We start from the raw sequence: 20,714 nt of genomic DNA on the forward strand, positions 1-20,714 counted from the left end.
GTCTTTTCCCATCTCAACAGCCTCCTCAAATTTTTTGATAGTTCTTTTGTCGATTCCACCACATTTGTAGATCAGATGGCCAGTAGTGGTAGACTTGCCCGAATCTATGTGTCCAATGACGATGATGTTGATGTGAGTCTTTCCCATTTTGGTGTAGGTTTAGTGGTGGTTTTCATGACACCTGTGTTCTGGCGGCAAACCCACTGCAAAAAAAGGGTATTGTTTCTTCTTTAAACGTTTGATAGAATTCCCTTGAGAAGCCATCTGGCCCTGGACTTTTGTGCCTTGGGAGGTTTTTGATGATTGCTTCAATTTCCTCCGTGGTTATTGGCCTGTTCAGGCTTTCTATTTCTTCCTGTTTCAGTTTTGGTAATTTGTGGCTTTCCAGAAATGCATCCATTTCTTCCAGATTGCCTAACTTGTTGGCATATTGCTGCTCTTAACTTATATTAAAAACATAATATATTTTTTCAGATTAAGATTTTTTTAATTTTTTAAATTGGAACTAAATTTGCCAATATATAGCATAACACCCAGTGCTCATCCCGCCAAGTGCCCCCCTCAGTGCCCATCACCCAGTCACCCCACCCCCTGCCCACTTCCCCTTCCACTACCCCTTGTTCATTTCCCAGAGTTAGGTGTCTCTCATGTTTTGTCACACTCGCTGATATTTTCACTCATTTTCTCTCCTTTCCCTTTATTCCCTTTCACTAATTTTTATATTCCCCAAATAAATGAGACCATATAATGTTTGTCCTTTTCTGATTGACTTATTTCACTCAGCACAATACCCTCTAGTGGGTATTTTAAAATCGTTTGCATTTCCTTGGTATTGGTTGTGATCTCTCCTCTTTCACTCATTATATTATTAATTTGAGTCTTTTCTTTTTAATAAGGCTGGCTAGTGGGGCAGCCCAAGTGGCTCAGCAGTTTAACGCTGCCTTCAGCCCAGGGCCTGATCCTGGAGACCTGGGATTGAGTCCTGCATCAGGTTCCCTGCGTGGAGCCTGCTTCTCCCTCTGCCTGTGTCTCTGCCAATCTCTTTCTCTCTCTCTCTCTCTCTCTCTGTACTCTGTACTCTCATGAATAAATAAATAAAAATCTTTAAAAAACTAAGGCTGGCTAGTGGTTTATCTATCTTATTAATTCTTTCAAAGAACCAATTCCTGGTTTTGTTAAACTGTTCTACAGTTCCTCTTATCTCTATTTCATTGAATTCTGCTCTAATTTTTATTATCTCTCTTCTGCTTGGTGTAGGCTTTACTTGCTGTTCTTTCTCCAATTCCTTTAGGTGCGAGATTAGCTTGTGTAGTTGAGTTTTTTCCAATTTTTTGAGGGAGGCTTGTATTGTGATGTATTTCCTTCTCAGGACCACTTTTGCCATATCCCAACGATTTTGAACGGTTGTATCTTCATTTTCATTAGTTTTCATGAATCTTTTTTTTAAGATTTTATTTATTTATGAGAGAGAGAGAGGCAGAGACACAGGCAGAGGGAGAAGCAGACTCCATGAAGGGAGCCCCACACGGGACTTGATCCTGGGACTCCAGGATCACACCCTGGACCAAAGGCAGGCGCTAAACCGCTGCGCCATCCACGGATCCCCTCCATGAATCTTTTTAATTCTTCTCTAATTTCTTGGTTGATCCATTTATCTTTCAAATAGATGCTCTTTAACCTCCATGTGTTTGAGTTTCTTCCAAATTTCTTCTTATGATTGAGCTCTAGTTTCAAAGCATTGTGGTCTGAAAATATGGAAGATACAATCGCAATCTTTTGGTATCAGTTGAGACCTGATTTGTGACCCAGTATGTAGTCTATTCTGGAGAAAGTTCCATGTGCACTTGAGAAGAATGTGTATTCAGTTGCGTTCAGATGGAATGTTCAGTATATATCTGTGAAACCTATCTGGTCCAGTGTATCATTTAAGGCTCTTGTTTCTTTGGTGATGTTGTGCTTAGAATATCTGTCATTTGCAGAAAGTGCCATGTTGAAGTCTCCTACCATTAGTGTATTATTATCTAAGTATGTCTTTACTTTGGTTATTAATTGATTGATATACTTTGGCAGCTCCCACAATAGGGCTATAAATATTCATGATTGTTAGGTCTTCTTGTTGGATAGATCCTTTAAGTATGATATAGTGTCCCTTTTCATCTCTTACTACAGTCTTTGGGATAAACTTTAATTTATCTGATATGAGGATTGCTACCCTGCTTTCTTTTGAGGACCATTTGAATGGTAATTGTTTGTAAATGGTTTTTCAACCCTTCATTTTCAGGCTGGAGGTGTCCTAAGGTCTAAAATGAGTCTCTTGTAGGCAAGATAGAGATGGGTTTTTCTTTTATATTCAGTCAAATACCCTTCATCTCTTGATGGGATCATTTAGCCCATTTGTGTTCATAGTAACTATTGAAAGATATGAATTTAGTATTCATACTAATCATACGATGATTTTAGTCATCGTATTACCTATACAGTCCCTGTTTTTGTGTATTGTTTCTTTGGGCTCCCTCTTTCTTTCACAAGGTTCCCCTTAATATCTATTGCAGAGCTGGTTGGGTAGTCAAATATTCTTTCAGTTTCTCTCTATCCTGGAATCTCTTTATCTCTCCTTCTATTCCGAATGACAGCCCTGCTGGATAAAGCATTCTTGGCTGCATGTTTTTCTCATTTAGTACCCTGAATGTATCATGCCAGCCCTTTCTGGCCTGCCAGGTCTCTGTGAAGAGGTCTCCTGGTTTTTTTTTTTAATTAATTTATTTTTTTATTGGAGTTCAATTTGCCAACGTATAGCATAACACCCAGTGCTCATCCCATCAAGTGCTCCCCTCAGTGCCCATCACCCAGTCACCCCCACCCCCCGCCCACCTCCCTTTCCACCACCCCTTGTTAGTTTCCCAGAGTAAGGAGTAAGAGGTCTCCTGTTAATCTGATATTTCCCCCCATATTAGTTAAGAATCTCTTGTCTTGCACTACTTAAAGAATTTTCTCTTTATCTTTGAAATTTGCAAGTTTCACTATTAAATGTCGAGGTGTTAAATGGTTTTATTGTTTTTGGGGGGAAAAACAATAAAACCATTTATTGGATCTGAATGCCTGTTTCCTTCCCCAGATTTGGGAAGTTCTCAGCTATGATTTGTTCAAATACACTTTGTGGTTCTCTGTGTGTGTGTGTCTCTCTGTGTCTCTCTGTGTCTCTGTCTCTGTCTCTGTCTCTCTCTCTTTCAATCTCTTCTGGACCCCAATTAGACGTGTATTCATCCTTCTAAACCTATGGTTTATTTCACTAAGCCTTTCCTCATGGCCTCTTACTTGTTTTTCTCTTTTTTTCTCAGCTTCCTTCATTACCATTACCTTGTCTTCTATGTCACTCAGTCTCTCTTCCACCTCATTAACTCTAGCAGTCGGAATATCCAGTTTGGATTGCATCTCAGTTAAACTATTTTTAGTTTTGGCCTAATTTTATCTCGATTTTGCAGTAACGAAGTCTCTAGAATCCTTTACGCTTTTATCCAGAACCACCAGTAACTTTATAATTGTACTTCTGAATTAAATTTCTGACATCGTACATAAATCTAAATTCTGTAACTCTGTGGCAGAGAGTATGTTTCCAGTTCTTCCTTTGTGGTGAATTCTTCCTTCTAGTCATTTAGTCCAGTGCAAAGTGACTGTATGAGTGGACTGAGTCAAAAATATCAACCACAACCTAAGTAAAATACATCCTAGTGATTCTGAAGAGGCCAGAGACTAGAAAATAAAAGAAAACAAGAACAGAATGAAATAAAACAAAAGGACCCCTAAAGTGAAAAACTAATTTTAAAACGAAGTATTAAAAATAAAAATCCAAAAACCAAAAAGAAAGAAGAAAAAAGAAAGAAAAGTTAAAGAAAAGAGGACAGAACATAAAGACTCCTAACTCTGGGAAACGAACTAGGGGTGATGGAAGGGGAGGAGGGTGGGGGTGGGGGTGAATGGGTGACAGGCACTGAGGGGGGCACTTGATGGGATGAGCACTGGGTGTTATTCAGTATGTTGGCAAATTGAACACCAATAAAAAATAAATTTATAAAAAAAAAGGATAAAGAGAAGAGAAAAAAGGGGAAGATGGATGGTGGTGGTTACAAAGTTGTAGTGGAGAGAGAATGTAGTCTCCCTGAGGGGTCCCCCTCCCTGAGGGGTCCTAGTGGGTGATCCTCTTGGTTCTGAGTGTACTTTGTTCTGTATGTTAGATGATGCTCAATCCCAAATTTATATAAACCAGCAATACTTATATAAAGCCCCCAAGATTGACCACAAAAACAAAACAAGTTAAAAGTGGGGGGCAGAGTGGGAAGGAAAAAAGAATATAATCTCACAGAATGAACCAACACGGTGTTCCACCTAGTTCTGGGTGTATGTTGGTCATGTTTTAGAAGATACTACCTTCCACCATTGTAAAACAAAACGAGGCAGAAAAAAACCAAAACAAATACCTATATCTTATATATCAACCAAAACTAAATTGAATACATTGAAGGGAAGTCAGAAGTGAAAAATATATCTAAGACATATAATTGTAGAAATATGAAAGTCAAAAAGGAAAAAACTTAAAAATGGAGAGCTGGTAAAATATTGTAGTTAAGGTGAGAAAGAGAAAATATTGGAAGTTTTTAGTCTGATAAACAAATGAGTCATAACAGAAAAAGACTCTGGGAAATGAACAGGGGGTGGTGGAAAGGGAGGTGGGCGGGGGGTCGGGGTGACTGGGTGACAGGCACTGAGCGGGGCACTTGATGGGATGAGCACTGGGTATTATGCTGTATGTTGGCAAATTGAACTCCAATAAAAAGAAAAGAAAAGAAAAGAAAAGAAAAGAAAAGAAAAGAAAAGAAAAGAAAAGAAAAGAAAAAGACCCTCTAGTTCTATATATTATTTTCCCTCAGTCCTGGATTTTTCCAGGGCTGTTTGGTCAATAAACTTGGTCTTCCGTTGTTCTTCCAGCAGTTCTTCTGGGGGAAGGGTCTGCTGTGCTGATTCTTAGGTGTCTGCTCCTGGGTGAGATGACCCGCCCCTTGCCAGGTGCCCAGCTCAGTGTGAGCTGTTCATCCTGTGAAGCCTTTGTTCCCTAGAGGCCCCGCCTCTTCCAGGCACAAGGTGAAACAAAGAGGAAAAACAATGGTGGCGGCCAGATTTCCCTCTCTGTAGTCCAGCTCCCCAGAAGTAACTAAACACAGTCTCCCTGTCCACACTGGCCTAGATGCTCCTGGGGGCAGGCATGGGTACACTGATCTGCACAGCTTGTGGGGCACCCAATGGATGGAGAGTGCCCCACCCGCTCCCGTCAGTCCCAGAGGGAATGGAGGATCTCTGACTTTGTCCACTTGGGCACCCTGGGATCTGGGCCCTGTACCACTGGACCTGTGCTCCCAGGCACCACCTCTCCTAAAGGGAATGGGGCACAACCACCTCCGTCTGTTGCCAGGTTCTAGGGTAAAGGCAGCTCTGGAGCTGACCCACCTGTCTTCTCCCAAATGCCCCAAGGGCTGCAGCACTCCAGACCTTTACAGATATTGGGCCATGGTTTGCAGTGAGCTTTCCCCTGGGCAACCCTCCTCGTATAGTGACTCCAGGAATCTTGAACCTTCACTGCTCCTCCTATGATTCTGATCAATTTCCCTGCTAAGCACTCTTCCGTCAGGGAAACCTCCAGTGTGGATTTTTTGAGTTCCTGGTTCGCCAGGGCTGGGCTTTCCTCCCCTGGAGGTGCTAGCCCCTCTGCTTTAGCTCTGCTAGTTGCAGTTCTCCTACCCCATTTTATTCTTTTTTCTTTTTTTTTTCTACCTTCCTACCTTGTTAGAAGCAAAAAAATTTCTCTCTGTAGTATTCCAGTCATCCTCTCTTTACATCTCAGGTTGAATTTATAGGTGTTTAGGATGTTTTCTAGGTAAGTTATCTAGGTAAGTTTGTGGAGCTAGTTGAGTTGAGGATCTCTACTCTTCCACCATCTTGCCCCTCCTCCAATTATAAACTTCTTAACAGCCCCTTTACACGCTTTGAGAAATAATACACAACTCTCTTGGCATGCTTGAGTGGCTCAGTCAGTTGAGTGTCAGACTCTTGATTTCAGCTCAGGTCATGATCTTAGGGTCATGAGGTCATGCTGTGCTCAGTGGGGAGTCTGTGTGAGATTCTCTTTCTCTCTCCTTCTGCCCCACCCCCTACTGTGCACTCTCTTCTAAATAAATAAATAAATAAATAAATAAATAAATAAATAAATAAATAAAATCTTTTTTAAAAAAAGAAATAATACACAACTCTCTCTCTTAAGAGCTCAAACCTCACACAGAAAGAGAATAACACATAGCTAATATTCATATGGAAATTAACAACAAAACCAAATTAAGCTGTCACAGACTTGAGTACAGAGCTTGGCACTCCCTAGTTTCCATTGGGATTTGTCCATTCCAAGGCACAGGAACACCCTCTTCATCCCCTTTATCAGCGCCGGCCCCCGCCCCCCGCAAAGGCCCTAGAGATGCTAGGTACTCATCACAGGTAGACATGGAGCCTGGCCGAGTCCAGAATGTGGGTTTGTGAAGTACTCCTGGAGGAGAATCAGAGGTGGAATTTCAAGGGATCCTGCACAATCGCAGGTGTCCTAGAGGAATGTCTATCTTCCCAGAGCTGCTGTTCCCCCTCCCCAAACCCTGCTACTCCACTAGGTGGAGCAGCTTCCAGAATATGTCCACGCCCCAGTCCCCCAGAATCTGTGAATCTGTTACATCACATGGCAAAAGGGATTTTAAGGATGCCATTAAGGTCACAAACTTTAAAATCGGGGCATTATCCTGGCTTACCTGGGTGGGCCCAATATGATTGCATGAGCCCCTAAAAGTAGGAAATTCTTCTGTCTGGAGGAGAAGAGAATCAGCAGAGAAATTCAAGGAGTGAGAAGGACTCATTCCACCATCACTGGCTTTGAAGATGAAGTAGTCCACAAGCCAGGGAGTGCAAGCAGCCTGTAGAAGCAAGAATGACTCCCAGTTAATGGACGTCAAGGAAATGGGGACCTTAGTACAATGATCACAAGGAGCTTAATTCACCAACACCCAATACCCTCAATGAGCCTAAACAGATTCTTCCTAAAACTTCCAGAGAAGAGTCCAAATGTCCAAAACCCAGATTACAGTCCTATGAGACCCAGATCAAGGGGGCTGCCAACCTCCTGGACTTCCACCCTCCAGAACTGTGAGATGATAGATGTTTGTTACTCTGGGTTGCCATATTGATGATCATTTGTTTCAGCAGCAATAGAAACTAATAGAACCAGAAGACAATCTTGTATTAATCCAACAGGCTGAGACTGGAAAGTCTGGAGAAAGAATGCATCTGATTTGCTTGGACCCTCCTGCCAAGGCACAGCCTGGAAAGAGAGTCCTCTGTGAGATGCCTGCTCCTCCCCACACACAGACACAGAGAATTTCCATGTTTGGACTTTGACCTTGAGTCCTTGTGTATTTGAAGCCTGAGTACCCTGGATTCTGGACAAATTATGACCTACCTGCTGTGGTGCAGAGGTTCCTGAGGGCTCCTGAGTCCAGAGATAAAGGCCTGGGCATGCAGAGAGGGACTTCATCCCAGATATTGGGGCTGTTCCTCTTCTTTCTGAAGTTCAACGAGACAGAGAAGCATGGTTAGGGTCAGAGTGGTGGTGCTGCCTCACACTTTCCTCAGCTGTGCAGACAATAATTTGCAATGTGCATGCATGGATGGGCATGCCTTCTTATGCTTCTGCCATTGTCACAATGAGGAGATCATATGCTCACCAGCTCAATGACCCAGAGAGGATGAATGACGTGCAGAGTGGATCTGGAGTCAAGCCCAGTCAAGCACAACCTAGAATAGCTGAACACCAATCAACTGACAGTGGTGAGTAAGAATCTGTAGTCACTGCATTATGCCACTGTGTTGGTAAAATTTGTTATGCAGACTTATCATAGTAGTAGCTAAATAATACACTTAAAAATAAAAGAGGTGAAGGAGGACTAGATCAATCATATATTACAACACAATAGAAACACTTTTTAACAAAATCATCCAGTGCAAGCACATGAATAGAACAACCAAGCTAAGAGATGAATCCAACTACTTATAGAAAGTTAGTGCATTCTGCTGGGGATTTACCCCAAAGACACAGATGTAGTGAAATGCCAGGACACCTGAACCCCGATGTTTATAGCAGCAATGTCCACAATAGCCAAACTGTGGAAGGAGCCTCAGTGTCCATCGCAAGATGAATGGATAAAGAAGATGTGGTTTATGTATACAATGGAATATTACTCAGCCACTAGAAACGACAAATACCCACTATTTGCTTTGACGTGGAGGGACCTGGAGGGTATTATGCTGACTGAAATAAGTCTATAGGAAAAGGACAAACATTATATGGTCTCATTCATTTGGGGAATATAAAAATTAGTGAAAGGGAATAAAGGGAAAGGAGAGAAAATGAGTGAAAATATCAGTGAGGGTGACAAAACATGAGAGACACCTAACTCTGGGAAATGAACAAGGGGTAGTGTGGAAGGGGAAGTGGGCGGGGGCTTGGGGTGACTGGGTGATGGGCAATGGGGGGAGCACTTGGTGGGAGGAGCACTGGGTGTTATGCTATATGTTGGCAAATTGAACTCCAATAAAAAAAAATTTTTTAAAAAGAAAGTGCATTGAGAAAGTGGCATCACAAATCATCAGGGGGAAGGTGAATTTAAAAAAATAAATGGTACACAGGTGATCCTTTGCAGTCGTTTCAATAACTCTGACAACTAGGTTGGTGGTGTCTTTTGCTCCCCTAATTGGTTTTTTTGCTTGTTTGTTTAAAGAATGACTTATAATGCTTAGGAATATTTGAAAAACAGTGTTGTGTTAGAATGTACTTGATAAACTATAAAGCAATGCAACTTGTTTTTACAGCACGGCATTGAGGTGTAATTTGCATAAAGGAAATGTGTACATCTCAAGTGTATATTCAAGGAGGTTTTGTACGTATGTATACACATGTATATAGCATCAAAATAAAGCTAGTAAATGTTTCCTTCACCCAGAGAGTTCCTTCATTCCATTCTCCGTTCAGTAGCTCCCTTCCACACACACAGTCCTAACACCGACAACCACACATCTGATTTCAGTCATCTATGCTAGAGCTTCATGTAAATGGCACCACACAATGTGTACCTTTCTGCATTTGGTTTCTTTTCCCTCAACGTAACACCTATGAGACTCATCCATGTTGTTATTCATAATCGAAGTTAATTTTTCCCATTGCTGCATAGGTTTCCATTGTATGAATTTTTTGCAATTTGTGTATCTGTTCTATGGAGCTGTTTCCTGTTTGGAGCTATTATGAGGGGAATCCCTGGGTGGCGCAGCGGTTTGGCGCCTGCCTTTGGCCCAGGGCGCGATCCTGGAGACCCGGGATCGAATCCCACATCGGGCTCCCGGTGCATGGAGCCTGCTTCTCCCTCTGCCTGTGTCTCTGCCTCTCTCTCTCTCTCTCTGTGACTATCATGAATAAATAAATAAAATCTTTAAAAAAAAAAAAAAAAAGAATGGAGCTATTATGAATAAAGGTGCTATCGATATTTGTGAAAAATAAAAAAATAAATAGTTTGCTGAAAACTGAATTGGATTGCTCTTCCATATTGTGTACAGCAAATAATTAAAAGGTGTAAGTATATAAAATGAAATCAAGTAAGTACTAGAACAAAATATTGAAGAACTTCTTCATAATGAGAAGGAGGAAAGGCTCTAAACCATGAAGCAAACCTTTGAATAAATTTGAGTTTCTTTTATTTAAAAAAAAAAAAAGGAAAATGGGCACCTGGGGGGCTCAGTCAGTTGGGTGTGTGCCTTCGGCTCAGGTCATGATCCTGGAGTCCTGGGATCGAGTTTCACATCAGTCTCCTTGCTCAGCGAGGAGTCTGCTTATCCCTCTCTCTCTCTCTCTTAAATAAATAAAATCATTTTTTAAATAAAGGAAAAGAAAAACTTTTGCAGGCAAAAAAAAAAAATACTCATAAGCCAATTTGAAAAACAAGGCAAAGAGAGAAAGAATATATATACTACATATATAATATTGTATGATGCAAATCACAATATCTTATATATATTCATTTGTGCATCTACATACATATACATTATATAAAAGTGGCAATTGCATAAAAGTGTTAATTTCCCAAATACAGTAAGTTAAAAATGAAAAAAAATGGACAAAACATATTGTCTCTTAAGATAATGGACACAAAGGATCCCTGGGTGGCACAGTGGTTTGGCGCCTGCCTTTGGCCCAGGGCGCGATCCTGGAGACCTGGGATTGAATCCCACGTCGGGCTCCCGGTGCATGGAGCCTGCTTCTCCCTCTGCCTGTGTCTCTGCCTCTCTCTCTCTCTGTGACTATCATAAATAAATAAAAATTTAAAAAAAAAGATAATGGACACAAGACAGGAATGGATAAATAAAATGTGGTCTATCCAGACTGTGGAATATTATTTGACAACAAAAAGGAATAAAGTACTGATTCATGCTACAAGGCGGGTAAAACATAAGACATTATGTTTCAAGTGATACTTCACATACTGAGTGAGAGAAGCCAATCACAAAAGACACATGGTGTATGGTTCACACTTAAATGAAATGCAAGAATAGAAAAATTTATGGAGAGAAATATTGTTGACTGGGGCTGGGGAGACAGGAGTGATTGCTAGGGGGCATGGAGTTTTTTGGGGGGTGATGAAAGTGTTCCAAAATTGACAGTGGTGTACTTGTTCAACTCTGTGAAATAGCCCAAAAATCCACACTGAATTGCACACTTTAAAAGGGGTGAATTCCCTGTATGAGTGAAACCATATGATGATTGTCCTTCTCCAATTGACTTACTTCACTCAGCATAATACCCTCCAGTTCCATCCACATCAAAGCAAATGGGGGGTATTCGTCCTTTCGAATGACTGAGTAATATTCCATTGTATAAAGGAGGGAAAGTGAATGGGAAAACTTAGAGAGGGTGACAAAATGTGAGGGACTCCTAACTTTGGGAAACAAACAAAGGGTAGTGGAAGGGGAGGCGGGTGGGGGATGGGGTAACTGGGTGACAAGCACTGAGGAGGGCACTTGATGGGATGAGCACTGGGTGTTATACTATATGTTGGCAAATCAAACTTAAATAAAAAAATAGTAATTGAATTGTGGGACACCTGGGTGGCTCAGTGGTTGAGCGTCTGTCCTTGGCTCAGGTCTTTTTTTTTTTTTCTCTTGGCTCAGGTCTTGATTCTGGAATCCTGGGATCAAGTCCCACATCAGGGTCACCATGGAGAGCTTGCTTCTCTCTCTGCCTATGTCTCTGTCTCTCTGTGTCTCTCATGAAAAATAAATAAAATCTTAAAAAATAAAATAAAATGAGTGAATTACATGGTGTGTGAATCATGTCACAAACTGTTACCAACACCAAAATCTGAAGCAAACTGAGATGTTAACCTGAAGTGTATCCAGTCTATGTACATGATGTGTAATCATAAAAACAGATGCTCTCTGAATTCATCATAAGAGTGTCCAGTGAAATCTGCATGCTCAGACATCAAATTGAGCATTTCTGAACATTGACCACAAACATGGCCAGAAGGCCTGTGCAGAGACTCACCCTCTTCCCTATACTGGCTGGCAGAGTCCAGAAAGGTGATGATGCTGACTGCACAAAATCTACTGAGTCACATGACCAGTGAGACTCCGTCCAGCCCAGCAAATGCTCTCAGAAATCTGGTGAAGACGTTTAGGGGCAGAGACAGAGCCTCCTCTGTGCATTGTCTGTCACCAAACTCTATCTGTGAAAAAAAAAAAGGAAAGGAGATTCTGGGGGTATCTGGGGCAACTGGGGCTAGCAGCCATGGATGTAGTGAAGAGGATTTATATGAACTGATGTGCCATAGCCTCTAGGATGCACAGTGTGGTGGGCTGGATCTCGCCCACCCATGCCCACCTCAGATCCCATGTCCCCATCTCTGCAGTCTTGGAGTCATTTACTCAGCTGCAGAAAAAACACAGATGTGGTAAATCAGAACCTTGAAATTATGCAGGAAGCCAAATGGATTCACAAAACTAGAAGAGGGAGACAGAAGACTAAGGGTCAGAGAAAGACATGTGTGGATGGAGACGGGAGTCCATGAGATGTGGCTTCAGAAGGACGCAGGCCTGCCTGCCATTCATGTAGTTGAAAACGGAGCTGAGGAAGGCGGGCCCCCTGTAGACACCAAGAAAGCAGGACAACCGATTTGCCCTGTAGCTGCTGTGAGAAACACAGTCCTGCTGACACCTTCATGCAGCCCCCAGGACTGTGTCTGAGTCATCCAGAGAACCACAGGGGCATGAGTGCACACTGTTCCCAGCACCGAGAGTATGGGAGCTTCTTACAGGAGCAGTAGGAATCTGGAAGGGTAGAAAGCACGGTGCACAGTACTCACATTAATGGGCTAACTTTCTTCTAAGAAAGGAGTGAAACATGACATGTCTGCTGACTTATCTTTCCAGGGATCACTGTTCATCCTGAAAACCAGAATCTGACAAACATAGTCACCTGCATTGTGTGGGAGCACTCGGTGAAGGGGATGAAGGAGGTGGATCATTCCCGAACGCACCACTTCAGGGGCGGGGGGGTAGCTTTTGAAACCAACGAGTGTTCTGCATATTCCGAAACACAGTTATACCATGAGATATGGGAAAAGCACATCTTGGTGTGAATATAAACAAATAAAAGTCAAGGTAAGCTTCCATCTGATTAACACCAGAGCCACGGGGCAGATGGAAAAACTGTCACATTGACTCTTAGGAGCAGGGTTTGCAATGTCAGAGATACAAGTGTGACATGAGCAGCTGGGGCTGGGCGCTGCCAAAAACTCACCTGCCACTGCAGAGCCTCAGACGTGAAGCCCATGCATCCAGAATGTGGCCAGGCTGGGCTTCGGGCACTGGTGCTCAGAGGTCTGGGATGAAATGTCAGGGGATGAGGCCAGACAGGATCCGTCTCCAGAAGGTTGGGAGTCACTGAGAACAGTGTCAGATACAGGGGTCTGAGCTCCTCATCTGCCACAACAGGTGAGCTCAAACTGGAGCCACAGCAACAGGTCAGTTCTAGAGGCCAGAGGCCTGACGCAGGGTCACCAGGGGGCCGCCAGGGGGCGTCTGCGGGGTCACCCCCGCTTCCTGGAGCCTCAAGGGGAGAGCTCAGTTCATTGCAGATTCTAGTTCCTGGGGTACCCGCCTTCCTGGCCATGGGGCTCTTTCCTCCATCCTCGACGCCCGACTGGCCGGTGGAGTCCTTGCTGGGTGCCTGGCGCTGGCCCTGATGGTTCAGCTTCCATCTTCCACATTTCAGGAGGCTGTGACTGTCCCGGCGACTGTGCACGGCCCTGGTGTGGATGAGCACACAGGCTGCCAGGTCCCTGCTTCCCTTCCTCCCGCCGGCGCCCCGAGCCCCGGGACTGCTGGGTCACACAGACATTCTCTACTTTCTGAGGAACTTCCCCCCAGTACACCCTCCACCCCTGCACGGGGTTCCAATCTCTCCACTTCCTCCAGACACTTGTGACTTTCCCTGAGACTACGTGAAACACATAGAAGCCGTCCTAATGAGCGTGTGGTGCTATGGCACCAAGGCTTTGATTTGCATGTCCTTCCCTGGACTCCCGATGCAACACCAGGAGCAGCCTGCAGAGGGAAGAAGGCAGAGACCATCCTGGAGGAGGAGACACAGGATGTGTGGAGCCCCAGGGCAGGTAGAGTTGGGGCCTCCCTGAGTGAGGCAGGTGTCAGGAGTCAGTGAGCCCCTGGGGTCTGAGGTGGCCGGTTCCTGGTTCCCAGAGGGCAGCCGGGATGCCAGGCTCCAGGAGGGGTGGGGAGGGAGATTCCACCGTGGAGCCCTCCACTGAAATGTGAAAGGGAAGCCCCAGACGCTGGTATCACCCAAGGGAGAGGTGAGCACTGAGGACTGGCCTGAGCTGAGCATCACAGAGCCTCTGAACCAGGTGGGAGGAGAAGGAAGAGGAGGCAGGGGCTGGAGGGAAGGGAGCCTAGGAACCCCGAGAGGAGGGGTGCCCGGGAAGCAGTGGGTGGGAGGGCTGGCCTGATGGTGCAGGTCAGACCTGGAGACAGAGCTGGGACACACGGAGGGGCAGACGCTGGAGAGGCAGGAGGCATGGCCGCTGCACCGCTGCACTCACTACCCAGGATGGGCTCCGAGGGCGCATGGCCCGAGGGCAGTGCCAGGTCACCTTGGACTCCAGCCTGAACCTCAGCGCCCTGGGAGTGTCCCCCCTGAGACCCTGGGGTTGAGGCCCCCGTGGGAGACCTCCTGGCTCCATCCCTGTACTCCCTGTTGGCTCCTGCTCTGGCTGTACCAAGCTTCTGCCAGAATCACCACCAGGATCAGCAGGACCATACCAGCCACGCTCAGGGGGACACAGTTCCCCACCGTGTAATTTGTGTAATTTGGGGAGGGGGTTGCTGGAAGCACAAGGGCAGGAGAGTCACTCACAGGTAGGTAAGACCCAACCCAGCCCAGGACCACTGGGACTGGGTGCCAGGACCTGACCCCACCCAGCATGCCCTTGGGCACATTCCCAGGTGACTCAGCTGTCTGGAACCCCCTTCCGTGGGTGGGGGGCTGCTAGGAGTCAGAAAGCAATGATGAATGCTTGGGCCTGACTTGGTGCATTTGAGCTTTCTCCTCATGACCAACACCACCCTTGACTTTCACTCCCCAGGTCATGGGTTTAGGGCCAGAGTGTGCAGACTCAGCGGGGACAGGAGGGATGGGTGATCAACAGTCTGAGTCTGGGGCTGCCTACTCGGGGCCCAGGGGGCCTTTCACAGTCACGACCTCATTTCTTCCCCCACAAGGCGGAGGAGCAGTGCATGTCCCTATCAGGAGGACACACCACCTCAGTGCCTGGCACAGAGTCCCCTCAGCTCCGTTGGTGTGGGAGCTGGGAGGACATGGGGAGCCCCGGCACTCGGCACTATGCACTTGGGGGAAGTCCACCCTGCCCCACTCAGACCACGGCTGCCTGCAAGCAAGGCACATGCCCTGGGGCCCCACAGATCCTGGCCCCGTCCAGGAAAGGACAGTTTAACACCATCCTTAGTGAGAGGGCTCAGTCTCTGGAAGCCCATTCCCCACCCAGCCCCCATGCCAAGCTCTGTGCCTCCCCGACCAATGCTGGGACTGAGCGTCCAGGCCATTCATGTGTCCAGATGAGACCAGGGCTCCGGGGACCTAACGCCACCAGGTGGAAGGCAGAGGGACAGGCGTGCAGAGGGAGAGAGGGAGTAGAGGGCCTGAAGAGGCCAGGAGGGCAGAGGAGCCTGTGAACAGGGGATGCGGCAGGGAACAGGGTCCAGGGAGCTGGGGGCAAACCTGAGGGCAGAGGTGAGATGTCCTCCCCGGTCACCACCAGCTGCAGTTCCTTGCTGCGGTCAGACCAGGCGCTGTCTTTTTTATAGAGGCAGCGATAGAGCCCCGCAGGTGCCATGGGGATGGGGAATCCGGCCTGCATCTCGAGCACTGGGTCGCTCACAGATTAAGTAGAGCACTTCCCTCCTTCTCCAGGTGGAGTGTCTCAGCCCTAGCAGGGCCCTGGCACACGATGGTCACCGGCTGCCCCCGGGGAATCTCAGAGCCCGGCTCGGCCCAGATGGAGGGTCTGGGCAGGACCCCTAGGAGGGAAGCCGACTGGGCTCTCAGGGTCCGTTCTGAAGACAGCCTGTCCTTCCCTGGGAGGTGGGAGGGAGGTCATACAGACGGCTCCTGCCCTCAACATCTGGGCTCTCTGTCACTGTTCAACAGAGCATCACAGGTTAATACTGAGAACTCCAGATCTGCTCTGTGCAGCCCTGTGACCATGTCTGTGAAATGACACAGAGGAGCCTGGTTGGTGGAATTCCCGAGAAGGCAGCTTTAAAGGGTGGCAGTTAAGCCTGGAGGGCCTTTTCCTCATTTCTGCCTCTCTCTGCCTTCCAATCTGCAAGCACATGCAATAGCTGGAGCTCTGGCAGCCACCTTGCATCAAAAGGTAACTCCGGTGCTGGTGGCCCTGCACCAAAGCTATGGAGCAGAGAAGGGAGCCTGCAGGCCTGGTGACCTGCTGGGGCCACCGCAAGACCACTGACAGCACCATGAGACTGCTACCAGACTCCACAGAGAACACATTTCTGTGAGACAGAAACAGACCACCAAAATACTCTCTATCGGGTGCAGCAGTTTGGGGAGGTGACATGGAGTAAGGGAAAAGGCCTGGATGCCAGACAGACCTATGGCGAGGTCCCTGCACTCTTTATAAAGAGACCTTCCTCAGTGTCAGATGAGGACAAGATGTTTGAAAGACGAGCAAAAATTACCTCATGGCAGGCAAGGGAGCCGGGTGCTGGAGGTGGAGACCCTGCATGGGAGAGGGTACTGTCTGCAGGGTGAGTGTGGCATGTCTGAAAGACAGAAAGAGAACGAAGGGTCTGGAGATAAGAGAGTTGGACAGAGCAGGGCAGATTAGAGATAGATGTGGTCATGAAAGATTTTGATATGGGATCCCCTGCACCTTTATTCAGTCTGGAGGGGCGTGGCTGGGAGGTAAAACCATCCTATGGGTGTTCTCTAAACCCACCTGCAGGGAGAGAGTGGAGGATGGGCAGATCCTGGCCGGAGAGACAAGAGAAGTAGAAGTGCAGCAGCCCCTGCAGTGCCCCACGCTGCTGGAGAGGCAGGGACAGGTGGAACGGTGGGGACTGTGGGGACAGGTGGGATGGTGGGAATGGTAGGGACTGTGAGGATGGTGGGATCGCTGAGGACTGTGGGGACAGATGGGACGGTGGGGAGTGTGGGGATGGTGGGGAGTGTGGGGATGGTGGGGACAGGTGGGACAGTGTGGATGGTGGGGACAGGTGGGGATGGTTGGGAGTGTGGGGACGGTGATGACGGTGGGGATGGTGGGGACAAGTAGGATGGTGGGGACAGGTGGGACAGTGGGGATGGTGGTGACGGTGCAAGTGTGGGGAGTATGGGGACGGTGGGGATGGTGGGGACAGGTGGGACAGTGAGGATGGTGGGGACAGGAGGGACAGTGGGGATGATGGGGATGGTGGGGACAGGTGGGACGGTGGGCACGGTGGGGACAGGTGGGATGGTGGGGACGGTGGGGATGGTGGGGAGTGTGGGGAGTGTGGGGATGGGGGGACGGTAGAGACACCAGGACTTTGACTGTGGAGCAGTCTAGCATGGATGGAGCCCACAGGAGGTGCAGGCTGACCTGAGACATGAGGGCAGGACCCACAGGGCTTTGAGCTCCGAGAATCCAGGACAACTGTGTTCTCTGGTCCTGGCCAGTGGCTCCCAGGAGAGGGGAGTGAGGGGTCAGTTCAAGGGGATGAGAGTCTGTGTCCACGGTCTCTGTGGGACTTGAGCAGCTGGAAGCTCTTCAGGGATTTGCAGGTGTTTGCGGGAGCTGTTGGGGGGCTCTCCTCTGTGGACCTCAGAGTCTGGGTCCCTCCCAGAAGAAACAGGATTCCCGTGCAGGGCTGCCCTGGGGTGAGAGGAACAGGAAGCAGGTGCAGAGGACTCACCCTCCTGGGTGGGGATCACATGGCCCAGGCAGAGCACTGCAGGAGAAGCCCCAGTGAGAAACAAGCTGCCCAGCTCCTTCCAGGGGGTCAGTGTGCTGAGGGCCTGCAAACCTCCCCTCAGCCACGTGAACTCCCTGACACAGTTCCTCCCCTGTAGCCAGTTCAGGACCATTCCCAGGTGACTCCAAGCAGTCACCGTCCCCCCTCATGGCCTTGTTAATGTCTGACCCACCCCATCCCAACCTCTGGGACACACGTCAGAGGCTCTGGTCCCTGTAACTGTTGGCTTAGGCCCCAGGCACAGAGCCTCACGACCTGCAAGGAGAGTCCTCCCATGGGACCCGCAGGTCCTCAGAGGGGCTACCTGAGAGAAGCCTGGTCCCCACTGGAGTCTCCCCCCACCGTTCCCCACCTTCCTTCCTCACCAAGACCCAGCACACAGGTGGGATTAAGGGACATGGCCGGCCTGTCCAGGTCTGTTCTGTCCTCGTTCTAGGGTGGCAGGACAGGCCCTGTGGGTCAGGCAGTGAGCAGGAAAGGAGAGTGGAGGGTCCTATCTGTGGTCTCACAGGAAGGAAGTGGGCAGGGGCTCAGGCTCAACTGTACCCTCCTCCATTGGATCATAGAGAAGCCTTGGTTTCTGAAAGGCATTTCTAGTGAGGTATTACATAACCAGGTGGAACCCGTGCCCACATGGAACCCACCTAGTATTAAGGGGTGATTATAGAGACAGAGAAATGATAGGTAGATAGAGAAGAGATAGACAGATGATGATAAAGTCATGGATGGTACATACGTACGTACATGTATATGGATACAAACATAAGGATGATGGGTAGCAGGTAACAAATAGGCAAATGCACAGAGGGAGATGATGGGACGGTGGAGAATGACAGATGCATCCACGGGGGATGAGCAGATGCATAAACGGATACCTAGGGACACATGATGGTAGATATGCACACACGTATGACAGATACGACACAGATATCTCATTACAGAGATGGTGTGGGACACAGAAGGTGGAAGTTTCCGGCTCTGCTTCTGGTCCCAACAGGCTGACTATTCTCAAACTATACATTTCCCAAATGCAAAAGGGGATCTGAAATTCTCCGATGACTTCATGTCATTCTGGGGGGCAGAGGGTGCACAGAGAAGCAGGTGGCACATCAGAAGAACACTCAGGCCAGGTCTTCCTCATGCCCTCCAGTCTGTTGGCTCCTGCTCAGGTACGATGCTCTCGCCTCTGCACCCCTCTGCATCCTGTGCCTCTGGGCTGTGCTCTGCACACTCACCCCTGCCTCCCACCTGGTCAGGTTAGGCTCTGGTTAGGGGGCACTGACGGGGCTGCAGGACAGCAAGAAGATGCAGGACAGGAGGACTTTCCTGCTGTCAAACATCCCATTCTAGGCGGCCTGGTGCCTCAGTCAGTAGAACATGTGACTCCTGATCTCAGGGTTATAATTCAGGCCCCACATTAGGCGTGGATATTACTTAAAAATAAGATATTTAAAAAACATGACACAGACTCATAGCATCATCATCAGGGATGGAGCTCTGGAGCACCTCCCTTAGTCACAGTGCTGTGTTCTGTGCCATGAGAGGGTGCTGTGGAAGCTGACGTGTGCAAGCATGCCTCTGCTGGGTTTAAGTGACAAAGCAGTTGGAGGAGGGCCTCTAGATTATTACCCATGCTGGAAAGAAAAATAGATATATATGCGGAAAACTGTGGAGCACTTTGTAACAATAGCACAGAGGCTGCTTTATTCCATCAAGGGTGTTCGTTAGGAAATTCCAACCTGGAGAAATTACAGAGTACTGCGTGTCAGTGTACGTACCATGGGTGTGTTAGGGGATGTGTGTGTGCACTTGTGTGCTTGCATATGTGTGTGCACATGTGTGTGTGTGTTTGTGTGTGGCAGAGCAGGATGCAATGCAGTTCAGCAGAAAAAAATAAAATGTCATTGTCCCTCAGTGATTTGGTCTCTCAGGAGCTGCCCTCACTAAAGCAGGGAACACACACACACACACACACACACACACACTTACACTCACACACAGTCCCTCCCAATCATTGCAAATACTCCCATATCATATCTTTTGCCCACCTCCATGCTTGTTCCCAGGATGGTGTCCCAGGAGATGCTCTGCATCCTCCTGCTGGTCTCTGGATTTGAGCTGACTGGGATCTGTGGGGTTTGCTGGAGGCCCAGCTGATGTCTATGCTCAGGGGTCACAGGGTCCAGCCTTTCTCTGCTCCCTACGGACCTGGGGACCCTTCTGGTCATCTCAATGTCCCTTTTATCCCAGGGGTTCAGTGGATGTGTGTGGACACCTGCTTCTGCCCCATGTGGCCCACAGGGGATCTCTCCTCTCACTATGAGGGGCTCACCAGGGCCTCCTGGAGTTCACCCCCCTACGCACATCTCAGGGGAATTGGAGGCAGTCCCAGGGCAAGACACATCCTCCCTCCCTGCCTGGGACCCTGACCCACCAGGAATGCTAAATGTGGCTCGCCCTCCAGGCCACGGAGCATGAGGGACATCCATCCTGTGGGACTGTCCCTACCCCAATGTCCCTGAGTCTTGACCCACATGTCGTGGCTGGAGGGTCAAGAAGGAAAGACTAGTCCACAGCTTCTAGCAGAAAGGTTCTCTCCTCCTCTTCCTACCAAGCCCCCAAGATGGAAGAGCCTTGAGCTTCATTTTGCTTTTATTTTCCAGTTTCCCCTAAACTGTGTCTGCTCCCCGCTGTGGTCTCACTGCCTGGACTCATGGAACTCCTTTCCACCAGAGCAGATGCCTGACATGGTCAGCCGTTCTTCCTCTGGCAGGAGTAGACTACTCAGGAGTCCTCTGTCTCCCAACACCAGGCTCTCTACCCTTACCTTGCTAAGAATCTGCCTCAGTGCCCGTCTGCCAGAGTCAGGAGTCTCTCATGTTCTGTCACCCTCTCTGATATTTCCCATTTGTTTTCCTTCCTTTCCCCAATAATCCCTTTCACTATTTTTTATATTCCACATATGAATGAAACCATATGATGTTTGTCCTTCTTCAATTGACTTACTTCACTCAGCA

The 20,714-nt window shown here is 47.8% G+C and overlaps 1 long non-coding RNA gene across 3 annotated transcripts; it reads right to left on the minus strand.

Moving 5' to 3' along the window:
• Positions 1–6,250: 6,250 nt before the first annotated feature.
• Positions 6,251–13,679, minus strand: LOC140642793 (uncharacterized). 3 transcript variants are annotated; one of them, XR_012039192.1, is made up of 5 exons: positions 12,929–13,679; positions 11,675–11,855; positions 7,544–7,647; positions 6,840–7,001; positions 6,251–6,586 (listed from the first exon to the last, which is right to left on the minus strand). It is a non-coding gene; the product is annotated as an uncharacterized lncRNA (long non-coding RNA). The 3 variants fall into 3 exon arrangements; XR_012039195.1 differs by lacking the exon at positions 11,675–11,855 and having other exon boundaries at positions 12,929–13,673; XR_012039193.1 differs by lacking the exons at positions 11,675–11,855; positions 12,929–13,679 and adding an exon at positions 7,809–8,376.
• Between the last annotated feature and the right edge of the window lie 7,035 nt (positions 13,680–20,714).

This window comes from Canis lupus, chromosome 1 (assembly GCF_048164855.1).
Source record: "Canis lupus baileyi chromosome 1, mCanLup2.hap1, whole genome shotgun sequence".
Taxonomy (NCBI): domain Eukaryota; kingdom Metazoa; phylum Chordata; class Mammalia; order Carnivora; family Canidae; genus Canis; species Canis lupus.